The 27,987-nt window shown below is 45.2% G+C and overlaps 1 protein-coding gene and 1 long non-coding RNA gene across 5 annotated transcripts in view; one reads left to right on the top strand and one right to left on the bottom strand.

The window, feature by feature from the left end:
* Positions 1-27,987, top strand: part of trim2a (tripartite motif containing 2a) — a 176,061-nt gene that overhangs the window by 75,625 nt on the left and 72,449 nt on the right. Inside the window, exon 1 of one of the 4 annotated variants that reach the window (XM_067991836.1) lies at positions 6,625-6,790. The exons of 1 other annotated variant lie outside the window; for it this stretch is intronic. The gene's annotated coding sequence lies outside the window, so the exon portion shown is untranslated. Of the gene's footprint in view, positions 1-6,624; positions 6,791-25,280; positions 26,083-27,987 lie in introns of those variants that run through there. 2 more of the 4 variants (XM_067991860.1, XM_067991843.1) reach the window with 2 other exon arrangements.
* On the bottom strand, positions 49-25,653 carry LOC137326601 (uncharacterized). The gene is made up of 3 exons (XR_010964233.1): positions 25,066-25,653; positions 1,328-1,445; positions 49-339 (listed from the first exon to the last, which is right to left on the bottom strand). It is a non-coding gene; the product is annotated as an uncharacterized lncRNA (long non-coding RNA).

Genomic DNA, 27,987 nt, shown 5'->3' with positions numbered 1-27,987 from the left:
AAACCTCATGAAGTGCAGAAAATTCAAATTTTTAATTTTACTACAATAATCATATCACCGAGTGGGAAAATAATCTCAAGACTTTAGGAAGGTACGATTTCCTTCTTTCAGAGATGTAGAGTGTCCTACAAGGAGAATTGTCTGATTTTTTTTTTAACAAACAGGACAATGCATTAGTGAAAACACTGAGAGGGCACATTGTGTTTGTTTAGCTGAATCGAATCTGTGACTGAGCATCTGGCAGGTTTCCCAATGAACAATGACATCTCCTCTGTTCAGCAGTTCGCAGTGGTTGATTGGCTTATCTAGCGGATCCCAGTTGTTTTCACCAAGTTTGCTCTGAAAGTCGAAAGGAACAAAGCATCCCAGTAAGAGCAGAATCTTTCTACAACAGGAAAGTATAAAATGACACCATCTGCTACAGACAGGCTTGAGGCTTTGATAAGTGAACCATGGTCCTATTTCATTTGATGGAACTATGGAGTGATTTTAACTCCCTTCGTCCGGCGGAAACCGGGCAGTACTTACCGCTGGTTTGCCGCCCCACCTCCATCTTCCTTCCGCTGGTTTAATAGGCGCTGAGGCGCTCACCTTACTCAGGCAGGAGCTTCGTGAATACATTTAAAGCAGGGTACTATTATGTAGTTGGGGCCCCAAAGCCATTTTTACGGCCTACTGAGTGGAGTATCCACCATGGACACTCCACCCAGTGGAACCTGTCAGCTAAGACGTGGAGGCCCTCAAAGGCAGGTGAGAAAATGATTTTTGTGGGGCCAGGAAGAGTAGGAGTGGTGGAAAGATCTCGTAGCATGAAAGCTTCGTGCAGTGGCAATCTTTAACTCAATGAGAAGAGCTGTCTTTGATCCAGATGTTGTGTGCAGAACATTGTACAGCAGGTGGCACAACTCTGTGGCAGCCTGTCTTGTGAAGTAGGCATGGCAAAGACAGGTATCCTTTGACAAGTCCAGGTACAGCTCTCAAGGTAGTGACAGATGTGGCCAAAATACCTCAGGGGTCATTTGTTGGTTCATCACAAATTCCTCATCCTCATCTCAAAAGTACAGCATATTCAGAACCCCCAAAGGAATACCCATGCTCACCTCTTTTCAATGGCAAAGCCATCAGAAACCAATATAATGATCAAAAGTATTGGTGTGGGAGAAAACCCATGCTCCCAGATTTTATGAGTGAGGCTGGAGCTGTGGTGAAGCCTTGCTCGAAGATGTATAATTTGGATGCCCAAAGTTTAACATTAGGTTTTAATAGCCTGGATTTTGTACTGAGCAGTGAACGAATGGTGCCCACCACTCATTAGATTTAAACTTACCCACAAACTATCCACGGGCTTTTGACGTCAACTTCCTGCAATGGGGAGCCGAGAAAGTGTAACGTCCTCTCCCGGGCATCTATGAGCTGTATGAGCGGAGCAAGGAACTGTGTATCCCCTTAACCAATCAGATTGAAGCATCGTTAACAAGCTGCGCAGACACAGAACCAGGAAGTGTTAGTTAGAATAGTAATAAATAATAAATTCTCTGGAACAGAAAGATCTGGAACCCCGTTCCTTCATCGTCGCTGGGTCAAAATCCTGGAACACCCTACCTAACAGCACTGTGGGAGAACCTTCACCACACGGACTGCAGCGGTTCAAGAAGGCGGCTCACCACCACCTTCTCAAGGGTAGTTGGGGATGGGCAATAAATGCTGGCCTTGCCAGCGACACCCACAACCCATGAACAAATAAAAAAAAAATTTTCAGAGAAAATTCCGGGCCATAATTTAAGTGTTGGTAGCAATGGTCTCATTAATCACTCATCATAACATTGGAACAATGGGTGTACAGTGAATAGGTCACATGATCTCGCACACCAGATTGTACGGTCTCCAACCACTGTCTCTGAGGCTGTGCCAGTGGGGTGCGGCTTTGCAAAATCTGGGCTATTAAGTATGGATCTGATAATGTTCCGAAAATGGCTGTAGCACCTGTTATAATCCTGATAGTAACCATGTACTTTTCACAGTATATTTTCTTATTGGTTTGTGATGGCACCTTCTCACTTCAGCTACTACTTCTCTACACATTGTGATTAAAATATATTTATTTCAAAAAATGGTGACAACTTTCTTTGTATTTATTTCTCTTATTCTCACCCACCAATTTTAAATGTATTTTTGGTGCCCATTGTTTGATCACTCCATAATACACACCATACTTGGCAGTTGCACAAAAGGTTCCCAGGCTCTGACCAATAACAGTTCTTTAGCTCACCACCAGGACATGTGCAAGGGTCATGATGTGGCGATGTCGGTGATAGACTGGGGTTGACAATTGTAAACAATTTTACAACACCAAGTTATAGTCCAGCAATTTTATTTTAAATTCACAAGCTTTCAGAGGCTACCTCCTTCCTCAGGTGAACGATGTGGAAATGAAATCCTCGAAATGAAGTCGCATTTATAATTCACAGAATAATGCTTGGTGAGTCCAGACAGTTTTTTCAACTGCCCATTGCCAAGGCAATCAGTGTGCAGACAGACAGGTGTTACCTGCCAGGTCTCACAGAATATACAAATCACCAAAAAAAACAACAAACAATAAAAAACAGAGATAGAGAGGTAGAAACATAGAAAAGACAGCAACTGACCCGTTATATTAAAAACAGATAACATTTGTTCGCTGGTGGGGTAACGTGTAGCGTGACATGAACCCAAGATCCCGGTTGAGGCCGTCCTCATGGGTGCGGAACTTGGCAATCAATTTCTGCTCGACGATTTTGCGTTGTCGTGTGTCTCGAAGGCCGCCTTGGAGTATGCTTACCCGAAGGTCGGTGGCTGAATGTCCTTGACTGCTGAAGTGTTCCCCGACTGGGAGGGAACCCTCCTGTTTGGCGATTGTTGCGCGGTGTCCGTTCATCCGTTGTCGCAGTGTCTGCATGGTCTCGCCAATGTACCATGCTCTGGGGCATCCTTTCCTGCAACGTATGAGGTATACGTTGCAGGAAAGGAGCATACCGACAACTGGACAACCAGGAACACTACAGACGGTTACCCACAGACCCGACCAAAGAACACACCCACCAGCTCAACAAACTGATCAAGACCTTCGATCCAGACCTTCAAAGCATCCTACGCACTCTCATCCCACGTACTCCCCGCGTGGGAGACTTCTACTGCCTCCCAAAGATACACAAAGCCAACACACCCGGACGTCCTATCGTATCAGGCAACGGAACCCTGTGTGAGAACCTCTCTGGATACATCGAGGGCATCCTGAAACCCATCGTACAGGGAACCCCCAGCTTCTGTCGCGACACTACAGACTTCCTACAAAAACTCAGTACCCACGGACCAGTTGAACCAGGAACACTTCTCACCACGATGGACGTCTCGGCACTCTACACCAGTATCCCCCACGATGACGGCATCGCTGCGACAGCATCAATACTCAACACCAACAACAGCCAATCTCCGGACGCCATCCTACAACTCATCCGCTTCATCCTGGATCACAATGTCTTCACCTTCAATAACCAGTTCTTTACCCAAACACACGGAACAGCCATGGGGACCAAATTCGCACCCCAATACGCCAACATTTTCATGCACAAGTTCGAGCGGGACTTCTTCACTGCACAAGACCTCCAACCAACACTATACACCAGATACATCGACGACATTTTCTTTCTATGGACCCACGGCGAAGAATCACTGAAGAGACTACACGATAACATCAACAAGTTCCATCCCACCATCAAGCTCACCATGGACTACTCCTCAGAATCAGTTTCTTTCTTGGACACACGAATCTCCATCAAAGACGGGCACCTCAGCACCTCACTCTACCGCAAGCCCACGGACAACCTCACGATGCTCCACTTTTCCAGCTTCCACCCTAACCACGTCAAAGAGGCCATCCCCTATGGACAGGCCCTGCGAATACACAGGGTCTGCTCAGACGAGGAGGAACGCGATGGACACCTACAGACGCTGAAAGACGCCCTAGTAAGAACGGGATATGACGCTCGACTCATCGATCGACAGTTCCGACGGGCCACAGCAAAAAATCGCATAGACCTCCTCAGGAGACTAACACGGGACGCAACCAACAGAGTACCCTTTGTCGTCCAGTACTTCCCCGGAGCGGAGAAACTACGCCATGTTCTCCGCAGCCTTCAACATGTCATCAATGACGACGAACACCTCGCTATGGCCATCCCCACACCTCCACTACTCGCCTTTAAACAGCCACCCAACCTCAAACAGACCATCGTTCGCAGCAAATTACCTAGCTTTCAAGAGAACAGCGTCCACGACACCACGCAACCCTGCCGCGGTAACCTCTGCAAGACATGCCAGATCATCGACACAGATACCACCATCACACGAGAGGACACCACCCACCAGGTGCATGGTTCATACTCCTGTGACTCGGCCAACGTTGTCTACCTCATACGTTGCAGGAAAGGATGCCCCAGAGCATGGTACATTGGCGAGACCATGCAGACACTGCGACAACGGATGAACGGACACCGCGCAACAATCGCCAAACAGGAGGGTTCCCTCCCAGTCGGGGAACACTTCAGCAGTCAAGGACATTCAGCCACCGACCTTCGGGTAAGCATACTCCAAGGCGGCCTTCAAGACACACGACAACGCAAAATCGTCGAGCAGAAATTGATTGCCAAGTTCCGCACCCATGAGGACGGCCTCAACCGGGATCTTGGGTTCATGTCACGCTACACGTTACCCCACCAGCGAACAAATGTTATCTGTTTTTAATATAACGGGTCAGTTGCTGTCTTTTCTATGTTTCTACCTCTCTATCTCTGTTTTTTTTTGTTTGTTTTTTTTTGGTGATTTGTATATTCTGTGAGACCTGGCAGGTAACACCTGTCTGTCTGCACACTGATTGCCTTGGCAACGGGCAGTTGAAAAAACTGTCTGTACTCACCAAGCATTGTTCTGTGAATTATAAATGCGACTTCATTTCGAGGATTTCATTTCCACATCGTTCACCTGAGGAAGGAGGTAGCCTCTGAAAGCTTGTGAATTTAAAATAAAATTGCTGGACTATAACTTGGTGTTGTAAAATTGTTTACAAATGTGCAAGGGTGGCCTAGGGAGACTTGATTTTTTTTCATTCTTTATTTTTGGCTTTTTTGAATTATTTCTAATACATATCGTTGCTTTTCAAAGATTTGAAAGGCCTGCCTGCAGTAGCATTTATAGAACTTGAGTATTGCTGGATTTTTAAAAATTGAATGAATAACTTGATAGGAGATCTGTGTAGCTACTGTTATGTGTTCCAAAAAAAATCTTTCCTTTCTTTTCCACCAATTTGTTATTCTTGGCTCCTCCTTTTCCCCTGCAGGTGTTTGTTATCTTGTTGGGGTACATTTCAATGAGTGCTGGTCACCTTCTGTGGCTATTCTTTATGTAAGAGCCTAGACAGTGAGTGTTGGCAGGCTGTTTGATTGTGGGAGGAGCCTCACAGCTAAGCCTGATCCTGCCCTCACCACTCTTCAGGTCACTGGATAATAATCACGAGTGGGAACCTAGGGTAATTCCCCCCTGTCTAATCCAACTCAGTTTAACACAGACTAACGATCAAACCTGGATCCTTGTGTCTGTATGGCTCAGCTACTTAACCAGCAGAGTCATTTGAAGAGCTAGCTTCTAATATCTGGTCCAAGTGTGAGAGAAGCCCCACTGTAAAGCCTAAATAGAGAGAAGAACAGGGCTTGTGATGTCTCCCACTGATCTCCCCATATGCAAAAGTAGCAGTTTTTTAAAAAGCAAGAATGCATGTTGTGGAGTTCTTGCAAGATTTTTAGATCTTTGTGTTATTGGAATTGGTGACCTGTCAATCACCCCTTCATTATTCTTGTTTACACAAAAATTGTTTACACAGTACATGTCCACTTCAAGTAATAAATTGCGTTCAGAAGTTCTGTCCAGTGATAACCTTTGGTTATTGCTAATTGTTTTATTTAGACTGAATCTCCCATGTGAGTATACACTCCATCCTCAGACAGGAGCACAGGATTAGCTAGATCACAGACTAGTGCTAAAATTGCTTGGCAATGCCTGACAAAAAGGGCATTCATACGGGATTAAATAGCTTCTGCCCCTCCTACACTTCCACCGCCCCCCCCCTGCTGTGCATTTCTCCATTTAGTGTTCTGGCAGAGCACCGATGAAACTCTCCTAATGAAAGCTGCCACATTTTGAGTGAGGGGGCAGGGCAGCTCCCTGAAACTCAAACTCACCATGACCTTCTGGGTGGGAAGGCTGCTTCTCCTTCCTTTTGAGCTAGCTAGCCACCTTGCCCACCAGTGCTACGATTCGGGGTTCTTTATTGCTGGAGTACAAGGATCTTTTTTTAGCTTGCTGTGTAATTTTGTGCTTGTATTGCTGCGTTTCCCTGTGCAGACCGCTGCCTTTGCTCAGCTAAGCTAATGATTTGTAAGTTCCTGCTGTCTGTAACCTCTGCTTTAACGTACTAGCTCCACCCTCTTTCCCTGAACAGGAACACTACGCATGAGCTTACAACAGCCAGGAGGGCTCAAGCGCCCAGTCATTGGATAATTGCGCCTCTCTGACTGCTCCCCTGCTCTTGCTGTGCTGTGAAAGGGTTGTTTAGTTGTCGGAGCGTCACTCTGGACCCAGCAGCTTGACATCTGTGTCGAAATGGAAGGTCCGAGTGCTGAGTAGAAAGAGGGTTTCACACAGTGAAGATTATGTTTCTTTGGGTTGTGTAGTACATGAAAAAAACAATCATGCTGGACATGTGAGTAAGAAGTAAATTATTGAAAGCTGAGAAGCTGATGGATCTTTAATTTTATCTTCAGGTTTTGGTGCTGGCATGTTATTTAGTATTAAGCATATTTCTAATCTAACCTTTCATCAAATACTGGGTTGCCTGTAGTATTTTTGTCAAAAAGTTTCAGTGAAGACTAGGAAGAATAAAAAGCCAATAATTCAATTTAACCATAAAAACAGGTTTGGTACAAGCAATCATTCTACTGAGCACAAACGTAACTCGTTTTGCCTTATTATGACAAAATAATTATGGTAATTAACGACATTATTTGCTGACATTGTTTTCCTCTTAATATTTACATATGATTTTTATTGTATTTTATTGTTAAGTCTTATTACAGAGCTGCTATATAAATTTGCAATTTTAGCTAATCTGGTTTATCATTCATAAACATTTATAAAATGAATTGAAATTTTAAATAATATATGCTAACATTAAAACCAATTCTAATTGCCAGCTATTCGAACTTTTCTTTCAAGAGCTGTAGAAAGATGTAACAATATATAAATGGTGTATAGTATCCATCAATTAGGCGCATACTGGAGACACACTCGATTATTCACCTTCACTGAACCCGTCAGGAAGCTGTTTCACAAAGTTCATGAAGCCCCTAATGGACTGTATTTTGTTTGCTTGCGAGTAAGAAAATTACACAGTAATCTGATGTGGTGATGTCATCTGTTCACGCTCACCTCACAGCTTTTCATATTGCCAATTATTATTGGAAATATTTCAGGCTGCTTCTAGAGGAATGTAAATGGCCGACCCAAAGTGTGTGTATGAATGTTGGGGTTGAGGCAGGAAAGGATTTTAAGGCTAAGCTTGAAGATGGCAGGAAAGGATTGAAAATAAAGATGCAGAAGTTGTATTTCTAACTGTGTATATCATTGTAGTGAGCAAATATTCAAACTAGCTTGTTTAAGAGCATGTCAGTTTTCTAATGTCCACAGACAGGGACGCAGTGAAATACTGTAGCATTCCCATTGTCCAAGCAGTAGTTGGGAACCTGGAATGTTGGGACTGTACTTTCTATGCGTACTATGACACAAACATTGAGTTTGATTAGTAGAGGGAGGTTTGAATAATGAAAGGGTTCCAAATGGTAACTTATTGAACAAAATGTAGTAAATATCAAATGTCTTAATGAGAACAATACCACAATTAGGAGCAACCAAATAAGAAAGAAGTACTTACATTTATATAGTGCCTTATTACATCATCAAAGCATTTGTACAGTTTTCAGAGCACTGTAACTTGCTTTGAAATTTGTAGCTATTAATGCAGTTTTTTCTCACTAGCACTGTTCTTGTACGGGTGTTCTTCAGTAACCTATATATCTTTCTTACCTACAGCAATTATAAATAGATTTTATTATCCCCCATTCAATGATCAATGGAAGATTGCCATGGGTAGGACTTTCACTTAACTCCAATCAAACACTGACATTTTCACTTCCTCTGAGATTTCGTATGTAAAATTGCAGTATTTAGGCAGTATGGAAGATCATGGATGTCGTTCCATGCCAAATCACTTGCCCTAACCATGGGCTATTGCTGGAATATGACATTTAGGCAAATAAAATGCACTAATGCATGAGCAACAAAGCTGGATGTTTGCATCACTGTGTTACGCTCACAAGATATTAATTGGATTATTATTATTATTAATAAATAATATTGCTGAGCAATGTGAGAGCTTTCACTTATTTAAACTACATGTATACACAGTAATTTTAAAGTAACCCGTAGCTTGGTTATTTGGTTTGCCGGAAGCTTAGCTCCATCTCACAAGACAACAAGTGACTGATGATATCTGACACATATCACTATGGCATATTGTGAAAATTCTGTGTGGCCCTGTGAGACATGTTATCACACTGGTTGTGAGATCACTTTTTCCTTAAGTTGATTTTGGCCATCACGTTGGGTACGGTACTGTATCATAGATGCTGATACATTCTTCTTGATCTGCTTCCCCTTTGTCTGATTTGGTTGTGATCTGATAATGACAGTTTCAATGTATAGTGAAAAACCAATAGAGCTCAAAATTCCTGAATTTGGGGAAGGTAAAAATTGGGTGCATCACCCAGAGGGCAGCTTGAATTTGGGGCAGAACCTGAATCCATATGGATTTCTGCCCCATTTTCCCTCCATCAAAAATCTTGATGGGGATGGGGGAAGTGGTGCATGTTCTGCCCACTCCTCCTGTGTCCTGGCAGCTGTTTGGAGGAATATCTTGGGGTGTTCACGGGCTACTTTGGGAATGCTGCCCAGCTCGCCCCTCTTAGGCCCAGCAGATTCTTGCCTCCTGAGAGCTGGGTTCCTTTGTGAGCCTAGTAAAGGAGCGATGGTAGTCGATCCCAGAGGATCCTCTCTGATGCCCTGTGGAGAAAGAAGTTTTCTTTTTCTTGTGTTTTCGACCCATGAAGAATGTTGGACATCCCCCTAAAGGGTTGGGAGGATTTCACTCCAATTTTTCGCTGGCAACAAGGAGCAGACGCTCCTGTTGTGCTCTACACGTGTGGGGCCATCCACTCCAAATATTAAAATGACCCACCCTCAAGATTTGGATTGGGGTCAATGGTTGGGACAGTTGGCAGACGGTGGCCCCACCTCTGGCAGTGTAGCGAGAACCCAGCAATTTCGGGGTATTACATTATGGATTCCAAAAACAGACCTGGGGTATCCAGCAGTGTCCTGCAGGAATATGTCATTGAACAAATGATCAGGGCACATACAGAAAAAAGGGGTGTTACACATTTGTACGGATCCTTATCAAATCTGAAAATTGGAAGATGAGAGGTGACAATTTTCGGTTTATTTCTGATTACAATACAGACGTCATCCATTTGCAACTTTTTTGTAGGAAACTTTTGCTTTATTATTATAGTCATAAATAATACTTAGATGAACAGCATGACTGCTCAAACCCACACTTGTCAGTTGTCCAGCAACCAGCTATTGACTATCCTCCTTGGAGGAGGGAGGTAAGCAGGGTCTCTTTGAGATTGAGGGGGCCTGGTGATGGAAATTCAGAATGAGGTCAACCTTCTGCAGTAGACTCGGTGATTCAATACTTGAACCATGCAGATTTGCAGTACTGCAGGGCACTGTTGGTTGATGAGCCAGCCTGGCTCACTAATGGTACTTGGAGGCGCAGACCTGTCACTGGGTTGGGATTATTATGACCAGGCCCTAAATAACCTCCAAATAAATAACCCTGCAAGCCAACGCCCCAATCGGTAGAGTGGTCTTGGCTGGTAAAGCAGGGGAAGCTGACCAATGCAGTTGTAGCTTGTTAAACTTCGGCAGTACCTCTGTGCACACTTGGGATGCCTAAGCCCATTGCCAATCTGTGCACAAGCTTTCTAGATGTAGGTAAGTGAGGTGTGTCTCTATGGGGAGAGAGTACACAGCCCATATGGGGCAAACAGGAATTCTACCTCTCGATTTCTCAGTAGTTTGGAGACCCCTAAACATGGAGATGAGGGTCTTTGTATGTGTCAGACAAATACATGAAATCACTGTTCTGTTTTGTCACATGGTACTTACAGGAGAATACATTGATATATGTTGGAACAGCAGAATATTTTCAGGGTAAGATAATTTGGTTGGTTTTCAGATTTAAAACCATCTGAACCTTCTCGACTGTGGCCTAAATGTTTATTTCAATGAAAGCACTTCTTCAGCCCTCCATGTTTTTTGAAAAATTCTCCACACAACACTGCCGACGTTGAAAATCCATTTTCTTGATTGTGTTTTTTTTTTAAAAAACACATTTGTTCCTGGTACAGTATTGAGGTCACCATTGTGTTGCATTCCTTTCACAAGCTCTTTGTTCACACAGAGCTGGCCTGGTGTGACCTTGCAGTGATTGGATAAAATGGGAAGCAAATCACACAGACCAGAATGAAGGGGATTATGCTGCCCTGGGGATGCTTTTGTTCAAGTAGAAACACTGGGCTCTAGTTCAAGGGGGCACAAGTGACTTCTCAGGTGATTTCATCTGGCTTTGAATGTTTGAAAACTGGTACGGATTCTGAGTGGTGGTGTTAGGGGGGAGGGGGAGCGGGCTAGCACAGTAGTGTCTTGTTCAGCAGTTTACAAAATACAGTGCTACAAACCAGCCTTTTCTGCCACTGTAGTTCAACCATGAAAAGCTCTGGCATATTAATGGTACAAAATATGGAATTCTTTTAAACAAAAAAGCAGTACACCGAGGTATTTACTGGTGTTAGTGTCTGGGTAGGTCACTCCGATAAGGAAGAGAAATTGTTTCCTTCTACTTGTGGTGTCTGGGATATGTGCCCCATCTTCACAACCTCTGCTGGAAGTGGCAGTGATACAAACAATACTCTCGCATCTTTTGCTTCATTTATCCTTCATTCTAATAATAAAATGGCCCCTGTCTGTGCTACTTTCTATGCCAGCAAAGAATGGAAATTAGGACATTTGTGTTTGTGTGTAAATATGTTGTAGCACAACTTCCAGCAGTTCATCACCAACTTCAAAAAAAAAACCCTGCAGATTTAGACTGACACACCTTTGTGCTGTGACATGGGTGAGTTGCAGGACCATAATAGCAAAGGATCAAATGTCTGAAAACAGCCCAAGCTGTGTTCATGATGGAGATTTGTTTGTCTGCCTTGTGTCTCAGATGGATGCAGCAGCTGTACAAGTGGTATACACCCCCATATAAACAACACACATCTCTTATACCAACACTGTGCAGATCCATTATAAATAGTGTTTATCTTGGATCATTTAATGGGTAATGAATAACAAAAGGAGAGAGAAGAAAGTGATTGGAAGGGGCAAAAAAATGGGTGAAGGGAAGGATCCTTAAAAGGCTTTTGAATGCAGGAAGCAGGTGACAGGGTGGAGATGCTGAGGAGGGAGGTCCAGGGGATAAGGTCATATTGGCTGATAAAAGGTTACTGATGCTGGAACGGAGAAAGCAGGGAACAAGGAGTGGGTTGGCATTATAGAATGCTGTCAGTGACAAATGCCTGGAGGAAATAGTGGCGATTGGGAGGGGTGAGGCCATATGGCATTTGAAGGTGAGGAAGAGACTCTTAAAGTCAATTCTCTGGGACACAATGGGCTGAAAATCCTCAGCCCTTCCAGTGCAGCTCCCATGCAGGAGTTTTTTTTAATTCATTCATTCATGGGACGTGGGCGTTGCTGGCAAGGCCAGCATTTATTGCCCATCCCTAATTGCCCTTGAGAAGGTGGTGGTGAGCCGCCTTCTTGAACCGCTGCAGTCCATATGGTGAGGGTTCTCCCACAGTGCTGTTAGGTAGGGAGTTCCAGGATTTTGACCCAGCGACGATGAAGGAACGGAGATATATTTCCAAGTCAGAATGGTGTGTGACTTGGAGGGGAACATGCAGGTGGTGGTGTTCCCATGTGCCTGCTGTCCTTGTCCTTCTAGGTGATAGAGGTGCTGTCGAAGAAGCCTTGGCGAGTTGCTGCAGTGCATCCTGTGAATGGTACACACTGCAGCCACGGTGCGCCGGTGGTGAAGGGAATGAATGTTTAGGGTGGTGGATGGGGTGCCAATTAAGCGGGCTGCTTTATCCTGGATGGTGTCGAGCTTCTTGAGTGTTGTTGGAGCTGCACTCATCCAGGCAAGTGGAGAGTATTCCATCACACTCCTGACTTGTGCCTTGTAGATGGTGGAAAGGCTTTGGGGAGTCAGGAGGTGAGTCACTCGCCACAGAACACCCAGCCTCTGACCTGCTCTTGTAGCCACAGTATTTATGTGGCTGATCCAGTTAAGTTTCTGGTGGGGTATTTGTCAATGGTAATGCTGTTGAATGTCAAGTGGAGGTGGTTAGACAGTGGTGGAGGTCACCTGCTGCCCCAAAGAATTTCTTAGCAGGTGACAACAACTTACATCTCTATAGCACATAACAACAACAACTCGCATTTATATAGCGCCCTTCATGTAGTAAAACGTCTCATGACACTTCACAGGTGTGTTATTAGACCCAATTTGACACCGAGCCACATAAAGAGCTACTAGGTCATCGAGGGGTGACTTAAAGGAGGAGAGAGAGGTGGAGAAGTTTAGGGAGGGAATTCCAGAGCTTAGGACCTAGGTAGCTGAAGGCACGGCTGCCAATGGTGAAGCAAAGGAAATTGGGGATGCGGAGGAAGCCAGAATTGGAGGAGTGCAGTGATCGCGGAGCGTCGCAGGGCTGGAGGAGGCAGAGATAGAGAGGGGCGAGGCCGTATCGGGATTTGAACATGAGGATGACTATTTTAAATTCGAGGTGTTGCTGGACCGGGAGGTGATGTAGGTCAGTGAGCACGGGTGATGGGACAGCTGAACCTGGTGTGAATTAGGATACGAGCAGCGAGTTTTGGATGAGCTCAAGTTTATGAGGGGTGGGAGGCCGGCAAGGAGAGCATTGGAATAGTCAAGTCTAGAGGTAACAAAGGCGTGGCTGAGGGTTTCAGCAGCAGATGGGCTGAGGCAGGGGCGGAGACGGACGATGTTACGGAGGTGGAAGTAGGCGGTCTTAGTGATGGAGTGGATATGGAAGCTCATCTCAGGGTCAAATAGGACGTGGTGGTTGAGAACAGTCTGTTTGAGCCTCAGACTGTCGCCAGGGAAAGGGATGGAGTCGGTGGCTAACGAACGGAGTTTGTGGCGGGGACCGAAGACAATTGCTTCGGTCTTCCTGATATTTATTTGGAGGAAATTTCCACTCATTCAATACTGGATATCGGACAAGCAACGTGACAAATCAGTGGAAGGGTCAAAAGAGGTGGTGGTGAGGTAGAGCTGGGTGTCGTCAGCGTCCATGTGGAATCTGACGTGTTTTCGGATGATGTCACCGAGGGGCAGCATGTAGATGAGAAATAGGAGGGGGCCAAGGATAGATCCTTGGGGGACTCCAGAGGTAATGGTGCGGGAGCGGGAAGAGAAGCCATTGCAGGTGATTCTCTGGCTACGACTGGATAGATAAGAATGGAACCAGGTGAGCGCAGTCCCACCCAGCTGGATGACGGAGGAGAGGTATTGGAGGAGGATGGTGTGGTCAACCATGTCAAAGGCTGCAGACCGGTCGAGAAGGATGAGGAGGGATATTTCACCACAGTCACATAGGATGCCATTGTGACTTTGATAAGGGCTGTTTGTGCTGTGGCAGGGGCGGAAACCTCAGGTAGACAAGTGAGTGTGCAACCCTCATAATATGGCTGCTATACATGTACTACAGATATATACAGCAAGCACCTACTATAATTTGTGTTTAGTAGTGTACTATTTTATACAAAATCTCCAGTATGTCACAGACAGATCTGGCGTACTTCGTAATATCTGAATGAAAACTGCAGTTTGGTTGTCAATGATACCGTTGCTATTTAAGGGATTTCTTTCAGTAGCTACTATGCTTATTGTTAAGTTTACAAAGTTCCTCTCTGACAGATGTCTTACTGTCAATGATGGAAATAATTGCAGCAAAAGCACAATATCATTTTATTTGTATTTTTGTTATTGATGATAAGAATGAAATATATTGAAAAACATTGAAATTGTTCAAACAAATAGCTCTTAAAGTTACCGGATTCCTTTATTCTAGGCATACAAGGGGGTTATCAGATTTCGTCATCTTTCTCTCTCTCTTTCCTTTCCATTATTAAATTGTTCAGAGGACTTGAAATAAATGCCTATAAAGCAGGGAGCAGCAGTTCTGCAGTGAGCAGATAGAGACTTACTGCAGCATTTACGCTGGATTCTCAGAAACCACAAATAAGTTAGTGTGTAGGGCGGGGCACTCAGAAGACCTATATTTTAAGACGCTTTCCGCACCACCATCTCCAGCTGGGTCAGTGATAATCCAGTGTGTGTACTTTGTGTACTTTTTTTAAAGGCTTATCTGCTCGTCACTGATATAACAACCTCCTGAAGAGTCTCTCATTGTTATTTTGTTCATATTCTTTGGTGCTGCAAATTGAGCCTTTGGGTATAATTTTCTCTTCACCACTTGGGCAGTAAGCTGGTGGACCAGATCGCCCGCTCGTTAGAGAACCTGCCCGATTTTTCACTCCCCTTGAAATTGGATGGGTTCTATAACAGGCGGCCGATTTACTCTGCCGGTCAGCGCCCAAGCAGTGAAGGTGAAAATCACCCCCTTTGGGTGTTAAATCAGCAGAAAAGCTTTCTGTTACAACGTCATCATTTGGAGCTGTTTACTAAACCAAGTAAGCTCTGAGAATGAGTGATTCTGAGAAAGAAATAGTCTTCCTTTTTAGAGTATCAAATATCCAGTAGAAGAGTAAGAGCACTCGTTTTGTTAAAGACTGAGCTGCATTTTTTTTTAAAACTACTTTTTCACATCCCCCACACACAAAAGATCATGTTGAGCAAATGATTACTTTTGACTTTACACTTCATTTGAAGCAGGCACTACACTGTAGTGGCTGATGCTTGTACTGAGTATGCAGATATAAGATCAAATGCTGTCTGCCAAAGCCCATTTAAAATAAGCCTGCATGTTTTCCATTGTACATCCACTGAGAGCGTCCAGTCTCTGCTTTTCCCTGCTGGGCCTCTGTTTCTTTCCTCCTTTTTGCCTCTCGGGCCTATTTTTCTTTGTCAGTGTTGGTTTCTGGTTCTCCCTTTAAACCTTACTGGTAATAATAACCCTTGCAACCCTGGTAAGAATCTATGTGGCTGAGCCTAGATAGCATCAGGTAAATTTTCCAACTGTACTCTGCTGGCACAGAGACTTGCACTGGGCATGTTTTTGGGTTCTTCAACAATCTAACCAGCATTTAGAGGACCGTTGGAGGTTGTCACCAAGTATTTTCTTTTTAACTTACTTACACGTTCTCCTCCCCACCCTCCCAGTAGTTACCTGGGGCCCGTTGCCAGTGAGGCAGCTGGCCCAAATTGATTCTTTTCAAACCGGTGAGCTGTCTTTGCACATCTGATTGTTGTCCGCAGCTCATCGGAAATATGTTGATGAGGCCCGAGGCTCAATTTCGGTCACGCCTCAGGCCTCCAACTTCTGGCACACGCTCCCTGGGTACATTCCATGACCAAAAACGGACCAAAATGAATTTCTAGCCCAATAGGTGGTGATGAGTCATGATCCAGCAGTCCCAACACGGAGCAGCACTTCCAAACATTGCATCTCTAGAAATTGCAGGCACCCAGCCTGGGATTCTGATTCATTAATTTAATTTAATAACCATAAACATTCACTCCCTTCACCACCGGCGCACAGTGGCTGCAGTGTGTACCATCCACAGGATGCACTGCAGCAACTCGCCAAGGCTTCTTTGACAGCACCTCCCAAACCCACGACCTCTACCACCTAGAAGGACAAGAGCAGCAGGTACATGGGAACAACACCACCTGCACGTTCCCCTCCAAGTCACACACCATCCCGACTTGGAAATATATCGCCGTTCCTTCATCGTCGCTGGGTCAAAATCCTGGAACTCCCTACCTAACAGCACTGTGGGAGAACCTTCACCACATGGACTGCAGCGGTTCAAGAAGGCGGCTCACCACCACCTTCTCAAGGGCAATTAGAGATGGGCAATAAATGCTGGCCTCACCAGCGACGCCCACATCCCATGAACGAATAAAAAAACCCAGAAAATCACAGGCTGCATGCCTGTAATTTCCTAAGATGTGCCCTATTCAAGTGCCGCTCCCTGCTGGGAGTGACGGATTGCAGAATCACCCCTAATAAATACAGGATTGGAGATTGGCCAACATATCTATTTTGGAAAAAAAAACAAAGGTGACAAAACAGATTTAGCCAATGTGATTTCAGAGGAGGAAGATTTTGCCTGACCAACCTCCTTGATTTGTTGAGAAATGATATCCCAAGTGGACATTGGAAAGCCCTATAATGTAATGTGTCTAGATTCCCAAAAAGCCTTCAATAAAATCCCCTATGAAAAGCTGAAAGAGAGGAAGCAGCGGGTACTGGTTAGGGGAATGATGACAGGCTTGGGAGATGCACTGAATGCCCCAGGCATCTGTGCTACTGTTTCTAATCTATATAAATGATTTGGAAGCAGAATTGAAATGTAAGTGGGTCACCTTTTCAGATGATTGTTTTGGAACATTATTTCAAGTTGAACCACAAATATAGGCCAATATAGGTACAAATTAGTAAAAGGCAAGTTCAGAACTGGTGTCAGGGAGCATTTCTTCACACAAAGAGTGATTAATACCTGGACTGATCTGCGTAGGGTAGTGGAGGCAAAAACACTGGAATCATTCAGGAAGCACTTGGATGTTCTGATGGAGGGACTGTAGGTTTCTAAGAAAGCCTGAGCCAGATGGGCTGAAGGGCCTCCCTCAGCTACTCTTGATTGTTGTAAGTGAGGAAAGTAGAAAAAGAAACAATCCTAAGAGTAAGGAAAGAAATAGGGAGAAAGAAAAAAATGCAGAAGATAAAAATATGAAAATAGAAGAATCAATAACAAAACAAAGGAAAATTTAGAGGGAGATGGAAGGGGAGAATATTCAATAACTACAGGTCAAATCTTTCAAAACCATCCGTCAAATTCTTTTCTTGTATGCAATTAAAGATTGTTATAAATATGCATATTGAGAAGCAAATAAATAAATTAACTCAAACTATATGTGGCTCCATCTCTGTACCATTTGAAATGGATTCAATGTGATGGAAAAATTTGTTGGAGACATTTGGAAAGAAATTGTAAAATATGTATTTAAGAGACCAAGGAAAACCCAGCCAGCCTAATTCAATTTAAATTGACGCACTGAGCATTTTGAATTCTAGCTAGACTGCTCAGAGTTAATCTTATCAGCAAATAACTGCAGATCAAAATGCCCAAATTTATTCATAAAATCAAATGAAATGGTACTACCTCAGAAATCAGGAGAAGTAAAATGGCAAGATGTTATTAAGGAGGTTTTCAAAAATAATTAACCTATGGAACTGCTTATTTGCATTCTTCAGTGTGTCCAGTCTGTATTGTAGTAAGAAGACCATAACAACACCTGGCTTGACTTGTTCCCAATGCAGTACTTTGAGAGGAAAGTTGATTACATCAAAGTCAATTATGGTTAAGTAGGGACCATGCTGCAGCTTTCAAATATGTTCATTAAATGGGATTGGAGAACTGGCTTAACGAGAAAAGAAGAGACCAGTCAAAATAATTAGCAGAAATTGTTTCATCAAATGACTGTGGAAAATTACAAAGGTAATTATTTTTTTCTTGTACCTCAAAAGGTTTATTCTGAAAATTATAGTTAACTTGTCTACTACACTACTAAGTGAAAGAGAATAAATGTAAAACATAAAAGCGTATTCACATTGTTTGAAATTAACAATTTAAGTTTATTACTGTAAAAATGTGTAAAATTAACAGACAAGTTAATGAAGGAATTTTACTATAGAATGCAATGAATTGTAACAAGGTTTATGTTCTAAAACTATGTAGATTTTCTCTTTTTACAGATACTCCAAGGGACTGGCTGCTGAAATCTGGCACAAGCCAGGGTCATAGTCTGGGTTTGGGGTCACATCAGCCTCAGAAGGGCTTGATACTGTGCTCACAACCCTGCAGATTGCATTTCTCTGAATGGAAATATCCTGCAGCTGTGGGGAGCAGAGCCGCTGGTTCTCGCAGTGTAATGAGCAGATTACCTCAACTGCACCCACTCAAATTGCATAGTATTATGCAACATCATCTCGCATTACCAGACTACACTGTGCTGTGGATCATTTGAATAACTGGATGTAAGCAGCTGAATATCTTCCTCCAGCACGCTTTCTGCCCGTGCTGGGGATGTTTGAAGGGCCAGCACCTGGAGAATGTCGCTGATGTGTCTCCTGGATCTGCTTTGGTTGACCTTCCGGCTGGTATTGTGGAATGCAAAGATGGCCTTTTAGAGAATCTTTCACAGATGCAGTTCCCCCACCTTAAAGTGGTACACTCTTGGGCCTGGACCATTGATCCTCTGTTTTTGGGGATGATTTCACCAGATGTCTCTTGGTAATCCTCCTCATTCTCAGTCTCCTCACCTGAGATGTCAATGACTTTTGAATTCAGTTCTAACAAACTACATGTGGAAGAATCATCAGTGGAGATAAGAACAAATGGGATAAATCCAGTCTTCAGCACTCCTGGCACAAAGCTTCCCATCCATTAAATTTAATTAATGGAAAATCACAGGGGCCACATGCCTGAATTCCTGAGTGGTGAATCGGGAGCGCTGAAGATGAGAAGTTACTACGATATTTTAATTAGTTGACTTTAACCAATCATGAACTGCATTTTTTTTCATAGTAAGACTTTTTCAGTAGACAAAGAGCTAAAAATTATTTATATGCATCAGCTACCATATGGACTTGAGCACATAACCTAGGCTGACACTTCAGTGTATTACTGAAGGGAGTACTACACTGTCAAAGGTGCCGTCCTTTGGATGAGATGTTAAACTGAGGCCCCATCTCAGGTGGACATAAAAGATCCCATGGCGTTATTTGAAGAAGAGCAGAGGAGTTCTCCTGGTGTCCTGACCAACACTTATTCCTCAACCAACATCATTAAAACAGTTTATTTGGTCATTTATCTCATTGCTGTTTGTGGGATCTTGCTGTGTACAAATTGGGTGTGGAGTTTGCCTACATTAGAATAGTAACTACACTTCAAAGTGTAATTCATTGGCTGTGAAGCACTTTGAGATGTCCCAAAGTCGTGAAAGGCACATATTATTGGAAAATCTGATATAGAAGACTATACAAATATTGCTACAACATTTGGACATATTTGCCTCCATTAGCTAATTTTAGCAAAAATTGTAGATGTGAATATGTGGTGTGTCTCTCTTTGCACACACATCAGGATGGATTTTCCACCACTATCGGGTGGTATAGTGGCAGAGAAGGAGGGAAAATGGGGTGGATCCCATTGGATCCCTGACTCTAGAACCTTTGATCACTAGTTTTCTTATCCTCCCAGGGATCTCGGCCACCCAATCCTTGACGACCTCCCTGCATGTAAATGACGATGGAGAACGGAGCTAGGGAAACTGGCCGATTTTCCTGTGTTCCTGTCGCTGTACTGCCAACCCCAAATATCACCTGAAGAGGACTGATGGTACTGACTAGAATGGCAACTAGAAGGCTGCTGAAGGCCCTGTTGGAGGGAGAGAACATGTTAGTGGCCACCTCTCCACCTCTTCTGCCCCCATCTCTTAACTAAAGTAGGCCTCAGCCTTTTCTGAGCCCTTTATAAAAATTTCACTGGAAATCTTCGCAGTGCTTCCCGCTTCCTTTAATGGCAGCTCCTCTTATTTCTTATTTAAGAGTCAAAAAAAAACTGTACCCTAATCAGGATGAGAAGATTCAGAAGATGTGCTGGCCTTCTCACCTAGAACATTAAAACATTTAATTAATGCAGTATCTTTGTGTGGCAAGTGACTGCCCAAAGTATTTCACTGTGTGATATCTTAAATTTGAATCCACGGTTTAAGTTGTTGATTCACTTTCTGCAATTCTCAACATTTCTTATCAATCTGGAAATGTGTTAACTTTATGTATAGTGACAGCTCCAGACATCTTAACAGCCTTTTGTTGTGGCTAATGACATTGTGGTGTAAAAAAAGTATGAGTGAGTCTTATGCACTGCTTTTTTTTTTGTACAAGGAGTTCAGCTTCATGAAGACATGGGGGTCGATTTTAGCACCCGCCATTGGGTGCGTTCCTGGCGGTGGGGGGGCTCCGAAAATCGGGGATTCCCGGGGCGGGTTGGGAGCCCGGCTTCAACCCGCCCACTTCCGGGTTTCCCACAGACGCGCCGACGTGCGCGCCCAGCCCCCGCATGTGGAACTCCCGCCAGCAATTAAAGCCAGCGGGGTGCCACTTAAAGTATTTATCTTGGTATTTCAGGTCGTTTACAAACCTGATTGACCTGTTATATTAGGAAGGATGGGATTTTGCAATTGACATAGACTGTTTCCCGTACTGGGGGAAACACTCCTAGTTGAAACGGACGTGTTGCAGCCAGCAGCCTGTGGCAGCTGCAAAGGTCCATCCGACAGGTGGAGGCTAGGGAGAGACCCTTAACCATTGCAGGAGGCCACTCCGTCACTTTGGACAAAGTTTGGCCTCCACCACCCTCCTCCTAACAAGAAAATTCACCGACCTGGAACCTCAACCCCGGTGTGAGGACACACTTACCTACCTTGCGGACCCCCTCAGACATACACCTTTCGGGTGGGGGCCGCCGTAGTTGCAGTCATGACCTCCTCAGAGGACGAACAGCATCACCAGCCTCGCCGGCCACGCCGTCCGCCCCTGACACGTGGAGCTCCACAACACAGTGCTGTGGCACTTCCACCTGCACAACATGGCACAACAGAGAGGGGTGCCGCTGGAGGAGGCTCCATCCACATCTGCCACCCATATTGAGGACGAGGAGGAGGAGGAGGAGGAACGACCCATGGGCAGAACAGCGGCTCACCTGGCTGCTTGTGAGGCCAGGGAGTCACTGATATGTGAACGGTTCTCCTAACATCAGACTGTCAGAAGAGTCCAGTCCTCATCACCTGAACAGAGGAGCGGCCATACCAGCCCCCTCCCCTGCCCTCTGCATAGAACAGTGGTGCAACTACACCTGCACCTACTGTAGTATGACCCAATGAGTGGGACTAGGTGTTCGTCTTCATGGTGAGCCCCACGAAGGGGACCTATTGCACAAGCCAGTCAAGAATGGGCAAGACGTGGCAGTAGTGGTGATAACAATGGGGTTTATTGTGGATGTGAACTAAACAAATATAAATAAAAAACATGACAGATCGTCATACACCCTTGTGCATTCCCTTTGTGCTCAAAACACCTTCGCCTTGCGCTTCCGGGAACCCCTACGTGGTGCTACCCCTGTGGCTTCAGCAGAGGTAGTGGCAGGTTGCTCTTGTTCATGCCCTGACCGATTAGATGCTTTGGGCCGATGCCCTCTGGGTTTCGGTGCCCGTGAGGGTCCCTCCAAAGACTACTCCACCTGCACCTGTGCAGGGGCAGTCTCGGCCACCTATAGAGGGGGCAGCATTGCAGGTACTGGTTGAGAGGGGGGCAATGGGTGAGACGTGGGAGCACTTTGAGTGGCGTCCCCACTTCCATGTCCCTTTTCACCATCATCCCTCTCGTGGCGCAGGCCCACATCACTCCTTCCACCCTGCTAGACGGCAGTATGGAGGACCTGTGTGAGGCCTTGAAAGGCCACCTGTAAAGTATCTGTCAGCCTGTTTAAGGCGGCAGAATGTTGCTCACCCTGAGTCCGAACGGCCATTGTCAGGGCCTGGATAGACTCATTGTTGAGCCGTGCTTGACGCTTGAGGGAGGCTAGCCTTTCCTCCATTCGCAGACATTCCCGCACCGACCCGCGACACTATCTCGCAGATACCCTCCTGTACCTGTGCCACCATTCCCCTCATGCAGGAGTTGGACTCCTCCATCACCTGTGCGATTGTGGAGAGTGTGCGTGGCACCTGTTCCAGCACCTCGGCAATGTGCTGCTGCCCCTCGACGACTCTCCTTTTCACGGCTGGCCCCCAGGGTTCAGCATCTAGGTCCAGCTGAGCTGAGCCTGGAGAAGAGTGCTCCCACCGACACGAACTCTGCACGGCTGCCCCTGCCACCAGGGTCTGCTCGTGCTCACGTGCGTAGTGATTCACCATGTGCAAGCCCAACTAAGTGAGGATGGGGACCCACCGACGTGTGCGTATCTGCGCTGGTGGATGCATGGCTCGGATATGACGATGGACCCTCAGAGGCCGGCAGGTCCTCTGAGGAATCGCCCTCCACTTGGATCCCATCATGTCCAATTTTAACCTGCTCTTCTGAGCAGGTGGGCATCTGCTTGTAGTCGACGGGGTGCTTCTTTAAATATGCTAATCAGGATACAATGATATCAATTGGACACCGACGCCATTTTGATTCAGGCCTGAGCACTCGCAGACGGCCCTGCAAGAGAACAGAAAGCAATATTAGGCATGTGGACAGATGTTGAGGTGCGGCAGATGCCAAGTGATGCTAAGATCATTCGCTATCATGTGTGCTGAGTGTTAGCTTTCTGTCACCGGCCGTTTTTGCAGCCCCAGCCTCGGCATCCGCCACGGACAGGCACTCCAGCGTGCGGCTGATCTCTAACGCCTGCTGCTCCACGTCCGTTAGCACCACCTGGTGTGGCGGGCCCCCTCCAGTCCGTGCCCTCTCCCGGGCGTTCTTGCATCTCTTCTCCTATCGAGGCAGAACACAGAGGCGTGATTGAGTGATGCTTGCATGGTGAGACGCTGCATGCATTGGTGTGGGTGGGTTGAGCGTGAGGGAGATGCATGGGAGGGTGCGTGTGCAACATAGCCATGATATTGTATGAGGAGTGGGTTGCATGGTAGTGTTCGAATGGGAACTGGAGCGGTGAGTAAGTGCAGGCAAGGTGAGGATGATGGTTGAGTGGATGTGAGGAGTGATGCGAGAACGTTGTGGTGGCAGTGCAGAAGGAGTTATGTGGTGGTGGAGGTGATGTGGAAGACGGAGTGTGTGAGAATGCGTAAGTATACTCACTTTGCCTGACCTGGTTAGATCATTAAATCTCTTGCGGCGCTGGACCCAGGTTCGTGCAACGTTGCCGCAGCTGCTGACCTCCTCTGCCACCTCCAACCATGCCTTCCTCGCAGTGGAGGGAGGGCACTTCCTCCCATCCGATGGGAACAATGTTTCCCTCCTCCTCCTCACCCCATCCAGCAGCAGCTGGAGTGAGGAGGAGGAGGGAAACATGGGGCAGCCTTCCCCCTGGAGTGCTCCATGGTGTCGCATTCATTGTTTGCAGCAGGAGGAGCATTGGTGGACTGCCCCTTTAAATAGAGCTCCTCCAGCTGTCAGACCTTACTGTGCATGCGCAGTCCTGCTGACGCACAGCTTAGCGGGAAACCCGGAACCAAAGGTAAGTGGCTCCAATTATCCTGTAATTGCGCGCGGAGCTGACTGATTTCACCGGGTGCGTTACCCACGCGCCCAGTAGACCCCTTGCCGCGAACCCGCCGCCATGGTAATATCGGGCCCATGGACTCTACAGTAATTTTGCACCCCTTATTGCCACCTGCATTACTTGTCACATCATTGATTAGATCCAGTAACTTGTTTTTACTTGTTAGAGCAATAAATTTTGATAATTTCCATTAACATCTGCGGTAAGTTAAAAGGCAGTGGATCGGATATGCAACATTAGCAGCTAGGCGGTGCTCGGATGCCTTAAAATTGCCCAAGGTACTTTTATGCCTGGCAGCTTGAAAATTCGCCCCCACATCCTAGGGTGTGCAATCATCATTAATATTATTGCAGTTCATTATCACTCAACGTATAACATACTTCAGGATTTCTTTAAAAATAAACTAGTGGATTAATTAGAACCTTGCATCACTCTGTGTTGTATGCATAACTGGTGAATCTCTGTAGCAACTGTATTCTCTGATAGATTCAATCCAAGGATGCATCTACTTCCCTTACTCACACCATATAAAATTCATGATTCTCACAAAACGCTTGGGGTTGAAATCACAACTTGAAATGATTGGATTAACATCTTCATTATAATAGCAGACAAAGGAATTTTATATGAATGCAGTAATTAATTCATTACTAGTTTCACAAAGCATGATTTCAACCCCTTAGATTTAGAATCAGAGTCCCAAGCATAAAATGTTCACTGTTCATAATGCTCAGTGCAATAAACATAAGTCAATCTACAGCCACATTGCACCTAGAGAGACATCAAAACATTTTAGATATGTGCGGGGAGATTTTAACCCTACCCACTCGGCAGAAACTGGGTGGGTGGGCAGTTAAAATGCCCCGGGTTACTTACTTGCCCGAAAACCTCTTGGATCCCATCGTGTCCGATTTTAACCTGCTCTTCTGAGCAGGTGGGCATCTGCTTGTAGTCGACGGGGTGCTTCTTTAAATATGCTAATCAGGATACAATGATATCAATTGGACACCAACGCCATTTTGATTCAGGCCTGAGCGGAGAAGCTGCTGCAGCTTTCCTGCCAGGCTGAAATCAAGTCAGAAAAGGATCGGGACATGAAGAGGCCCTAAAAGATAAGTTTTTTTACTTTCCTTTGTGATGCCAGAGGGAGCAGACGTGCTTTGCCAGGCCCCACAAGGAAGGTTTAGGCCTCCCCTGTCCCAGATGCCCCCCTATTCTCTCCTGCAATACCCTTTTCCCCACACCTACCTGCATGCCAGCAGATGGCCATGGGCGTCCAATTTTCGCAGGCTGGCAGCTGCTTCCCGCTCACTTTCCGCCCGGAACAGAATCCTTCTCTAAATATGCTTCAGTCGAGCAGGTTAAAATCGGAATGGGCGGAAATGGAGTGGCAGCATGATAATGAAGCCCGGCGGTTGGAATCACCATGGTCTCATGTTGTGGGTCGGAAACTGACTCGCACTAGGAGTTAAAATCGACCTCGTAATCATTGTGTAAAATATGTTGTTGATGAGTGTTTTCTGTTAACTTGACTGTCTGAGTGAATGGTTAAATGAGCTGTAGAGGGAACTTCTGCCAAGTGGCTATTTTTACTTGCTGTTTGTAGAAGTCCTGATCAAGCACAATCCTCTACCAACTATAACATTTCTCAGTAACCATGTGTTACTAATTGCACTATTAAAATGACTGGAAATCTCAGTTATTTAAAGTTTTGGATTAGAAATAACTTTAGATTTCCCCAAGGAGCTCCAGGGTTCGCATCACAATACAGCTGGCCTGTGCACATTGTGTCCTGTGAACCAGCTGCACAGAGCTCTCGTCCTGACTTGTTTTTGAACCTCGTCGAGCTCCACACAGTCAGTAGGCTACGTGTTTAGTCAGACGTGGACTGCCATTGGCCTGTATTTTAGGGGCTCACCAGGACTGTCAACAGCCTTTAATCACGAGGTACATTCTGAAGGAGGGGATTGTTATTTGAGCAGGTCAGTGAGTCACGTCACTTCAACAGTAAATTAACTTCGACTGAGTATCACTAAACCTAGGAAGACTCAATTTGTTTCATATTTTCCAGCATTTGTGTATTTTAAAACAAAAACTGCCAACTTCATATTCTTTGGAAAATCCTGCAAAGTAGAAGCAAGTTTCAAGTGATTCTTTATGGAATTATTGGGGAATAAGAGAGGTGCTGGAAATACTACCACTTGCTTTATTTTTCTACAGTACGCGTGTCTTGCCTATGTCTATTCAAGAGTCTGCCAGGAAAAGGTGAGGATTGTTTTCATACATAGTTAAAGTTAAACCAACGATAAAGCCTTGACATATCCTTCTCTACATGTAAAAATAATTAACCACAAACATGCACTTAAGTACCAACAAGTATCTATCTATATGTACAGGCCTATACATGCATATACATACTACTTGTCCATTTATTATTCCTGTTTTGTGATAACTCAGACAACATTGGCTGTTAATCATGTTGGACAATACATTTTTTTGTCACATTAAGCCATGTTAAAACAAAGTTTGGCACGAGGGGGGATTTTCTTTGTTTGCTATGTGTATCAAAATTGTAAACCCAATTTAATTGAAGTGTCACTTTCATTGCACATAGCATGCAGAGGAAATCTTCCCCCTAGGTTGTCATTAACCTTTTCGTAATTAAAAAGAAAATGACCTCCAATTACCATCCTTCGAGTTAAAATTTCTGTTTTATTTGTGGAAACAGTGCCTGTGATAACACACATAGTCAGTAATGATCTTCTGATGTGAGATGAATTGGTCAAACAAGGGCCATCCTATTATGTTGGCAGATTTGCGCTCCAATCATTTCTGCAGCAGACAGTAGAACTGAAATGGTTCAAAGTGGGTTTAAAAGTGAGTGGAGGAGATATTCAACGTGCACCCAAAACGAGCACGAAGTCGGGGGTGGGGGTTGGGGGGCGACCGCTTAGCGTGCCAGTCTGTGTTGCCTGAGACTGAAGCCAAATTTGGCTACTGGCCTCGTTCAAATGTTACCAGCGAGCTGCGGGCGCCGTATGGACATCCCGCTGCAGCTCATCAGTCTGGGGAGGTGGGTAATTGGCCGGCTTTCACGATGAGCCGGCTGGCAGGTTGGGCCTGAGGTGGGCAGCAACCCTGGGGTGGGGGGCTCAAACACAGCGGCAGCGGGCTGGGGTTTCTTTGTGGGCATAGGAGGAACACTCCTACTTCTCCAAAAATAAAAACTGAAACTAGGCGGAGCATATGCCTTTAAGGATGCTGGTTATCCGGCTCTAGACCTGTTACAACTAGGTGGAGCATGTGCCTTCAAGGACCCTGGTTATTCCGCTCAAGACTTAGTAGAACTAGGTGGAGCATGTGTCTTTAAGAACACTACTTCTGGTGCTCAAGATGTGGGAAACTAGGTAGAGCATGCGCCTTTAAGGACTCTGGTTATCCCGCTCAAGACTTAGTAGAACTAGGTGGAGCATGTGTCTTTAAGAACACGACTTCTGGTGCTCAAGACGTGGGAAACTAGGCGGAGCATGTGCCTTTAAGGACGTTGGATATGCTGCTCAAAACCTAGTACAACTAGGTGGAGCATGTGCCTTTAAGAATGCTGATTCTGCTGCTCAAGACCTGGTAAACTAGATGGAGCATGTGATTTTAAGGACTCTAGTTATGCTGCTCAAAACCTAATACAATAGGTGGTGCATGTGCCTTTAAAGACACTGGTCCTACAGTTTAATTTTAAGGATGCTGGTTCTGCTGCTCAAGACCTGGTAAACCAAGCAGAACATATGCCTTTAAGGACGCTGGTTCTACTGCTCAAGACCTGGTAGACTAGGCGGAGCATTTACAGCGCAAGCGCTGCTCATTTGTATCTGAATTCTGCATTTGCCGTCTTAGAACTGGCATAGGACCCCGATTTGCATATTTAAGGAGCTTAACGCCTGTTTTAGGTGGGCACCCTGGAATCACCCGTGCCTGTCTGGTCCAGATCAGAACCCAACATGTAATTTGGAGGCTTCACGCCCATTTTACTTGCACAAAACGGGCAGCCATAATTTGAATTTCTCCCCCAATGTGTTTCAAATTCCTGACTGTGACTGTTATGCCACTTCCTTGGGCTGCAGAGAATAGTGCCACTGACACATTTACAATTGTGCCAGTTAGTGACTCCTAATG

Source organism: Heptranchias perlo, chromosome 1 (assembly GCF_035084215.1).
Source record: "Heptranchias perlo isolate sHepPer1 chromosome 1, sHepPer1.hap1, whole genome shotgun sequence".
Classification (NCBI taxonomy): Eukaryota; Metazoa; Chordata; class Chondrichthyes; order Hexanchiformes; family Hexanchidae; genus Heptranchias; species Heptranchias perlo.
Note: the sequence above shows the minus strand (reverse complement) of the source record. Positions and strands in the feature narration are given on the sequence as shown.